Source organism: Battus philenor, unplaced genomic scaffold, assembly GCF_028537555.1.
Source record: "Battus philenor isolate CCGP_79_NKW_IND1 unplaced genomic scaffold, ilBatPhil1.0.hap1 SCAF_26, whole genome shotgun sequence".
Taxonomy (NCBI): Eukaryota; Metazoa; Arthropoda; class Insecta; order Lepidoptera; family Papilionidae; genus Battus; species Battus philenor.
Window position 1 is genome coordinate 6,933,128 of NW_027181689.1, and position 9,383 is coordinate 6,942,510.

The 9,383-nt window shown below is 33.8% G+C and overlaps 1 protein-coding gene across 2 annotated transcripts in view; it reads right to left on the bottom strand.

Moving 5' to 3' along the window:
• Positions 1–5,071, bottom strand: part of siz (Brefeldin-resistant Arf-GEF family protein schizo) — a 224,351-nt gene extending 219,280 nt beyond the window's left edge. For both annotated transcript variants that reach the window (XM_068768754.1, XM_068768752.1), the window contains exon 1: positions 4,853–5,071. The gene's annotated coding sequence lies outside the window, so the exon portion shown is untranslated. The remainder of the gene's footprint in view (positions 1–4,852) is intronic.
• Positions 5,072–9,383: the final 4,312 nt, after the last annotated feature.

A 9,383-nucleotide genomic window follows, 5' to 3' on the forward strand; every position in this document is an offset into this window, starting at 1 on the left:
CCTGTATTTAAGGATAGATACAATTTATCTTGGTTTGAATTCTTTTGTACATATATTTTCCATGTTGATAGTTGTATATAAACTCTTTTTGCGTTTCTGTATTGCTTAACATTATTTATTTTTTATTTTAAGTCTTAATAACGTTGTTGGTTTTTACAACAATGTGAGTATATTTTTCATCGTTTTTTTTAATTTTTTGTTTGGAAGTAATTGGAAGTTTTATTTTAATATTACGATACAGTAAACATACATGTAAAAGTTTTCATACTTTTTGATTCTATTTGATTACAAAAAATCAAGCGTGTCATCTGGAATTCGGTTGAGATTAGCAAGATTTATTTGTTTCACAATTGCAAAACAAGTAATTTTTCAAAAATCTTCAATACTTAAAGAAATCTTTCATTGGTTCCGAACATCAAGTTCAGAATTCAGATTTCAAATTCAAATTTATTAAACATTTATTTCAATAAAAAATCAATACTAAGAATTGTGCGGGTTTTATTTCTTGAAAATTAAGCCGCCGAAATGCAGACCACCACTCGGGTACCCGCCGCAGAAGTGATCGTGGGATAGCACTAACTTCGCGAACGTCATTTTCTCTTAAGCGCTGAGATCTTCACTGGGTTCGTTTCCTAGACTATTCTTTAGATACCCTTACAAAAAAAAGTCCATGTGAGTAGGATCCCGTGACCCGGGTAGTGCCACCATAACGACTTATAATAAAGTACCATACGATATCGTTCGAAAGTATATTATTAAATACATCAATATTTTTTGGTTCATCGAAATGTGTGGAACTTGGTATGTTGTTTCAATTACTTGGTTTATATTATAATGTATACAATAGTTAATATCATTTAAAAACAGCAACTACCGAGTTTCTGGCCAGTACAGCAGCATTCTCAGCCAGCGATAGTTTACTACATATAATGTTAAAATAATTGACAATTTAAAAGAGCATGTAAATGCCCACTTAAACATAAAATTAATATTTTCATTTTGAATTTGAATGATTGTACACATCCTTATGTCATCTTATACGGGCAGGCAGTAGTAACCCTGCTAGTAACAATCCTCGGACCCCTTTCCTGATACAATCAGATAACATACCATATGACGTTGCTATGAGGTGAATCACAGAAAATAAACCAATAGAAATATCAATGCGAGTATGGCTGTCATAATGAAATTAAACAGAAACTGAAATATAGGGATTAAATCACTAGAAATTCGGAGAATTTCGAAATCCTTCGACGTTACGTTGTTAAAAATCACTTGTACATCAAGAATGTGAAGTGTGCCGGTATAGAAAGATCCTCTGTTACGGTATCCTAAAACTTCAAGCTAAGTGGGATGCAAATGCACTTTAATATGAGGTAAGGTCAGAACAAAATCAGGCTGTTTTGTGATCGGTTTCACAAAATTCTTCACATGGTTATAGATTTTTTTTCAACTTTTTGTGTAATAAACTATAGATCCAGTACATTATAAATACATTAAAGTTATTTTTTGTATTCTAAGTTATCAATTGGCCACTAATAAATTGCTGATGAAGGTATAGTTTACTGACAGTTCTCACGAAATTTAAACAAAAAAAAGTTTTAATATTGTTTACGTAATATTTTTTATTAAACAAAAAAAAACTATTAATTACGACGTTATAATTAATTCAGAATATCCAAAAAATAAACGATGATGTAATCACCAGAGACAAGGTTAAAAAGCTAATTCGCAGTCCACTATCTTGTATGATCTATCGGCCTGTTCTAATGAAATGACCATAAGAAAAAATTAACCTATGACTGGTCAATTAAATTTAATCTTCGATAGTCTATATGTGGAAATGACTTGTGTGATCTCGCCTACAGTTAATAAAATAACAAATATGGAAGAGGAAGACGTTCTTCGGAAAAATAATAAAAGCAAATACGTATTTACATTAGTTTCCAATTACTTTCTAGCCGTAGCTCTTGCTTGTTAAACAAGATTCCGATAACAACTGTGCACTACTAAAGTTTCTGATACCAAATCTTTACTGTTTTTTTTGTGGTTGATGTTCACTATTATTTTAAAACATTGAGAGAATCCGCTGGCTTGAGAGGTGAGAACGAGAGCGTTTAGCATTATTTTAGGTAGCAATGCTACTGCAGAGGCTCCTTTAGAAACCTTGGCTGTGGTCATTACTGGATGTAAGCTCTTTATTCGTTTGGGCTACCATGGTGTGACCTGGTGTATGGACCCCCGACAGGAGATCTGGGTTTAGGCTATCATTACGTGTTAAGCATTCCGAAAAAAAGGGCGCCGGAGAGAGCCAAACTTCAAGTTGGTGGGTTGGTATCTTCTGGAAAATATTTCCACTATTCTGGAAAACGTTAGCGCTGGGAGAAGTAACGAAAAAGGCCAGCAACATTATTTTCTATGGTTCTTGTCGCCCCTAGTTCGTCCTTGCCGGCGAGTGCGACTTCTTTTAAACGGATTGTGAAATGTTTCATTTGTGGCTTCCTTTTCCTCTTCTAGTTTAAAAAAAAGACCTTTCCCGTACATGATATGAGAAGTAAGAGATCGGCAGCTCTGGAAGAATTGTTTTTCGTTTTACAATTAAAATTTCTCATCTGCATTATTGGATAAGTAACTATTTTACATCGGTAACAAAATTTTCCCTTATAAATGGATATTTTATTGTTCAGGAAAGTTAGAGATATTAATGTATGTATCCATTTATTGGTTTCAACCGTCCTACAGTTCACAGCCTACCATGGGTCAGCATTAGAAATTTCAGATAGGATTGTGCGAAGTAGAAGTGGGTATATTCATTCAAGCTTCGCCCATATTTAATTATTAATTCCCTTTTACGCTTTCTTTCCCCGCTTACGATGACGGAATGTTGCTCCTACAGTTCTCTCCAGAACTTTAAGGTCCTCACGATTATCTGTTATGAATAAATTATTAAGACGCAAGTCCGTTGTTTTGGAAAAATACCATAGCGAAAATTCTATTTTATAAAAACTGTAGCAAGACGATATCGCAAGGGCGCGTCAAAAAGATTGGCGCGGCGCTGTTGCTTCAAAAACAGCAATTAAATTGATAAGTAGAGCGCAGAGAGATAAAAACGATATAACGAATCAAAGCGATAAGGATAACCCAGTACTTATTACGTTTTGAAATTAGAAGTAATGATTAAAGTTAACAACAAAGTCAATATCGAACGAGGAATTCGTGAATGAACGAAAGTAACATACCCCACGGACTGGCAAGTTAGAGCCAGTGGGCAGGTCACATAGCACGCAGAATAATGTCCATTGGGATTTAAAATTGTGGCATGAAAACCACAGACGTCTACCCTTAAGGTAGACAAACCCTACTAAGGTCGTCAGATGACGCTGAACGCGTGCCACTTCCAACCGGAATTCCAATATGAAATCTATGACACAGGTTAATGTTCAGCACTAGACTGAATAATGGCTAAAATAATGCATTCCAGTATTGGCACATGCCAATAACAAAAGCTATAGCTTAGTAAAAACAAATGTCATACTAAGATAAGATTTATGTAGATAGCTGCTTACAGTGCATATGCATATTATCAAAGATTAATAAACAATTTTAAGATGCAGTTAATAAGAGCATATGTTACCTTTCCATTTTTTCCTTCAAAAAAATTTATATCTATTGCCTCTTTCATTTTTATATTATTCTTTTCATTACCTTGTGATATCTTCCCAGAATGTAGCAGAATATCAATTTTTTTCTTAACTCACCAACTTTTTGTTCTCCGTTCATTCATGTTACTAAATGTAAAACAAATAATAGCAACTGATCTGACTACACCCATCAGATCTAATTTTGTATGTAAAATATTCACACCCCCAACAAGCGGGCTGTTAAAACAACTAAACAGATGTATCAGTTGACAACACAAACATACTATAGAGATGGGACGCAATAGACTATTTTTATCTATTTAAAAACAGTTTTCTTCATGCTTTTCTGAACTATAATAGATTTGCCTTCATACAATACCAAATTTTACATTATTTATTTAAGTTCTAAAATCTTTTCAAAATGAAGCTCAACAATGTTAAGTAAATCGAAAATTAAAAGTTTTAATAGTGTATAATTCTTATTATAAATACAAAATAGCAATGGTAACAAAAAAAATGGCGTCAATGCAAAATGTAAATTACATTGAGAGTTTTTTTATTAACATTTTATACATTTATTAATTATGTGTTAATAGCCTAAACAAAATTAAGCACTTTTAAGGTTATTAAGAAAACCTCTAAAATACAAAAAATATATTTTTGTAGACTAAGTTTCCAAAATAATGTCTAAATAATTTGTAAGGATTGTATCTTGAAGGCAAAATTTAATACATTCTCTATATTTTAATAGAATTCAAATGAAGTATGTATGAACATGGTTACATAAATTTTAAATAAATTAGGTTAATAAAAAATACTATTTGCAAGAAATTAAATAGTTTTTTATACTTCCGGTTAAAAATAGTACAGCAAATAATTTTGAATTTTCTTATTTGATAAAAGTAAACATTTTACTCAAAACTACCTTTTACTAAACATTTTACTAAAGACTAAAATACCTTTAATACGAACGTAACCAATACGCATTGTTTTGAAAGAAAATAAGTGGTATTTCTGACAACAATCAAAACCAATATTTTAAATGTGGTTCAGAATTAGTCTTTAGTTAACATCTTAATATTTAATAGAAATCGTAGTAAACAATATAATATATTGAACCCTGTAGTATATTAAGACCGGAGCTATTGTAATATTAACAAAAAAGGTCATGATAAAGTATAAAAGGGGGTAAATATCGATCATGCACTCACCACAACAAGACAACCGGCGAACTTGAAATAACCGCACCGATTCCCGATTTTTGACCACGTTTTCCACAATGCTGTTCACTATTATGCACTAAAAAGCACTTCACTGATGCAAACTAATAAAAACCATTCAATTAATTATTTACTTAAGTCACAAAATGAACAAAAACACTCACAATGTTTTCACGAAGAAAAACTGTTACAAATGACACTAACGCCACACAAGCAACAACAGCAACGTATCGCTTGTTACTGTCAGACCAATTTCACCAGCGAGCTTTGTCTGTATTGACCAACCAACGGTTAAGTTTGCTTTGGATATAATCCTACAAATTCAAACATGTCTGGGTTTGGTCCGGCGCCTTGCAATTTTATGTTAAGTTTGCTATGGCTGGGTTATACAAGTACCATCTAGCGGCCATAAGAAGAGACTCTCAGGAAATATAGTGTATTTGCGTTTTGAGCGCCATCTACTGACCTGTTAATAGCAGAATACACATTTACTATCTTTTTTTACAGCGACACCTTCCGAAGTATAAAGAATTTTGAATTTGTTCTAAATAAATTCAAAGAAATCTTACAGATGGCACTCTTTTACATGTTTACTCGTATGGTGGGTGATTGTGAACTATTACTCGTGCACTTCTTGGTTCCAACTCAAAATCAGCCTAAATTCAATGATGACAGTAGCATTCCAGTAGTAGTAGTTGGTGTTTGGATTCAAATCCTCGTTAAAATTCAAATTCGAACGCGGATATTTAAAACAATTCTTTAAATTCTTAAAACGACATGAAAGCTCTGAAATGAATTTTACTGTAAGTCAATTTTCTTATCTATGCCCCTCGTCGTTTTGATTCTTACGTTGTTAATAAAATACAAAAGAATTTTAAGTTTCGATATAACTTCGGATTTAAATGATTAACGTTCTTAAGTTTATTTAACGTCATATTTTTATTATACGCTGCCAGCGACCGCATTCAAAATATTTTTAAGTTTCAAAGCAGGAATAATAGATGAACTAACAGGTATTGATGGCAGCAGTGACCAGTGTACCTATTATAAGGAGCGTTCACCGGCCGACAACCTAGTTATTAGAATTTATTACAGCAGAAATTACAATAACCTTTACCAGCCAGATTCTCAACCTGATGTGACTTCTTTATCAAACACGGTTTATTTTTATTGTGATCTTTTGTCGGTTGCCGCGTCTTGGTATAGCGGTAGATGGATTAACGGTGTCCAAGGCAGCGAAAAGACATCATGAAGAACAAGTAGTAAATCAATCAAAGAAGAAGGTCAAGAATTTTAACCCTGATAGGCACATGGTAACGATAAAGATCAAGGAGCTTCAGAAACCTTTCATCAAAACTGTGGTAAAGCCAGGGAAAAAACGCCCACCGTTGAATTAGATCTCTGGCATCACTCCTGGTAAACAGGCTGGAAGGTAAGTACGATGAACTCCTTGTCAACCAAGCGCTGAAGAACCACTTCGGTGCTGTGGTGATGGCACTCAAACTATCCGGGACGAAAGAGATGACGAGATGAAGACTAAGGTTTCACTGCCCAGATTATTTCTTTCAGTTAAATTAGGAGCTGCTATGCACCCACAGGAACCTGATGGACGTGGCGTATGCCCAAAAGGAGGTGAGAGAGGGCATATATTCGTTCAAGAAGGTGGTGCACCCCCTGAGCAGGCGTCCTTACCCTGGGGTAAAAATCCCGAAACAGAGAATCAACCCGAAACAGAAAATCAAATTCTAATTAGCTAAGCCCACTGTACAGAGACGCTCACCATCCACTAGACTCAGAGGCTAAAGAGCGAGGCGATCATCGTTATCCGTAAAACAACAGACACCCTCGGGCTGTATAACAGTGTTCAACATGTAGTGGTAGCAATATCACACGAACTCATGCGTGTAATACACAGACGATACTCAAAATGCGATCGCAAGATTCATCTATGTGGCGAATACAGCAACCGCTACACAAATACTGGGGTACAACCTGAGGATGGCAATACGGAGTAGGGATGAGGAGGTGGTCTATCGAGGTGGTCGATATACAAAGGCATGGACGCTATTGTCTGTAGAACATAGACCTTAATAATAAATAATACACGCTATGTTTGAATTCAAAATCAAAGTAACTTTATTCATGTAGGTATTTATTTGAACGCAGTTTTAATTTTCAGTTATTTTAACATTATAAGCAGTAAGTTGGTACCCGCTCGGAATGCTGATATGCTGAGATGGGCCACTTAACAATTGCTCTTTGTAAATGATATGTAACAGTTTTATGTTATACATCATAATATCAATCATGTAACTGAGCCATCGCATCACGAAACAACCACACCGCACATTTCGATTAAATAAAAACTCTTGAATCCACTAATAAGATTTATTTATTAATATATATTTAATTATATATTTAAAATAAAGAAAAATATGGTCTGACATATGTTATGAAAAATATAAAAGTAATATTATTAATATTTACAGGCTATAAGAAAATAAATAACTATACTATATATAAATTCGTCATTTATTCGGCATGGAAAAGCTGAGTACTGGCCGACCGCAATTCTTTAAAAAAAAATGCCCCATTTACGATATCAAAAGGATACGGCGCTAATAGATCCTAAAACAAAGTCCTCCCATAGACAGAGTTCCCATAGATCGTGAACAAGGGAATTTGTTTTAATTTTTTTCTTCTTTTAAATCGTAAACTTTTCAAAGAGAGAATAAAAAAGACCATCTCTAAAACTCCAAATGAACGGTTTCGGTAACTTCCGCCCGAAGTGACCGCTGGCGACGAGGGTATTAGGGTGCAAAGATACGAACAGAAAATATGTAGAGAGTATCGAAAAATTTATTTTACACATTTCATTACATATTTTACCTACCATTCTGGGTTGATAAGTATACATAATATATAAAGCTATAATATCACTTCAACCAAAGGCTCTCTGGTGCCCTGGAATAGCAAAGTTTAATGAGTATTGAGTGACAGCCTAAGCCGAGGTCTCCTCTCGAAAGCTCTAAGGCCAAGTCGTTCTATGGAGCGCTTGAGCTAAGCGATTTAAAACTTCAGGGACCTCTCTATCAGGTAATATTGCATGTGATGTAACGGCCCAAGAAATCTAAATTACATACATTAATGATTTTTAGACTAAGCGGCTTTTGCCATCTGCTTCCTCCAGACTATCTATAAAAGTAAATGAGATAATAGTAGATCCAAAGCCAAAGAAAACAAAAATCAGGATTAAGAAATTTTGCAACTTTAAAAAAATGTTACGTGTTTACCCACGTACACACTCAATATTCAATATATGGTTTAACAACTTATAACAACAAAACATCAATTTCTTTTCGGACGATAGACGCCCATGGCAAGACGTAGAACTCCCCCAAAGATATCTATGCGGGTATTACCATAATTGCCACGCTTGGCAGGTGGATTGGTGATTGTGTTCTATTATGATAACTACAGGAAGCTGACACCCATCCTGTGGAAACTTGTCAGTAGTGGCAATCATGCATTATTAATGCACAAAGTGTGGATTATATAAGATTGCTTCCCGAAAATCGAATCCGCAACCTCCAATCGCAATTTCTGCTCTAAAACATCAATGTAGTTACTTAATTCAGTTAATTTTAATGATTGTTAAGTGCAATAACTTTACTAAGTTGAATAGTGTATCTATTGCTCGTAAATCCATTGTATTTTTAATACTTATAAAGTAAAATTTAGCGATAAATAACATTACACAAATATTAGTTTAAAATTCCTCTTTGCCTTTGCAAAGTATCTCCGTGTACTTTGTATAAAAGAGAAAATAAAAACTTTTTTTATTGGCAATTGATTTGATTATCAAATACTTTGTACTCAGTATTTATATGTGATAAATACTTTCACTAAAATAAATAAATAAATTAGAATAAATTAGCTATAACATGGAATCGCGACTCAATGCCACTCAATAAAGTCGGCGTGAAGAATGTTATTAAGTGGGTGAGCTGAAAAAACAAAAATATCTCTATCTATCCACCTCGGACGTGATAATTAGAGATATTGCACCGTCCCAAGATGTTGTGGACACCGTGCCCTTTATATCTTAAGGTTTACTTCACTAAAATTGACGATCATTTTAGTGAAGTAATTTAGTAGGCCATCCTCCTGTTGTCACGCTGCTTGCGTTAAAATCAACTTCCCAGTATTTATGACTAATTTTTTTATTTAGTATTTAAAAATTAGTTAGTCAAGGTTTCATCAAGTAATGTCTCACCGAGATTCATTTCTATTTGCATTTAATTTAGTACTATGTTAAAGTTAACAGAAGCGAGTAATAATGATGAGGAAAGTGATGATAATATTGATGAAGATGATGATAACGATTCTGATAATTACAACGGTAATGATAATGATGGTGTTACCAATAATGATTGAGCTTATGTTAACGCGTATAATTAATGTATTGTAAACAATAGTGAAAACGATAATGTTTGCAATTAATAACGTGATAATGATGAAG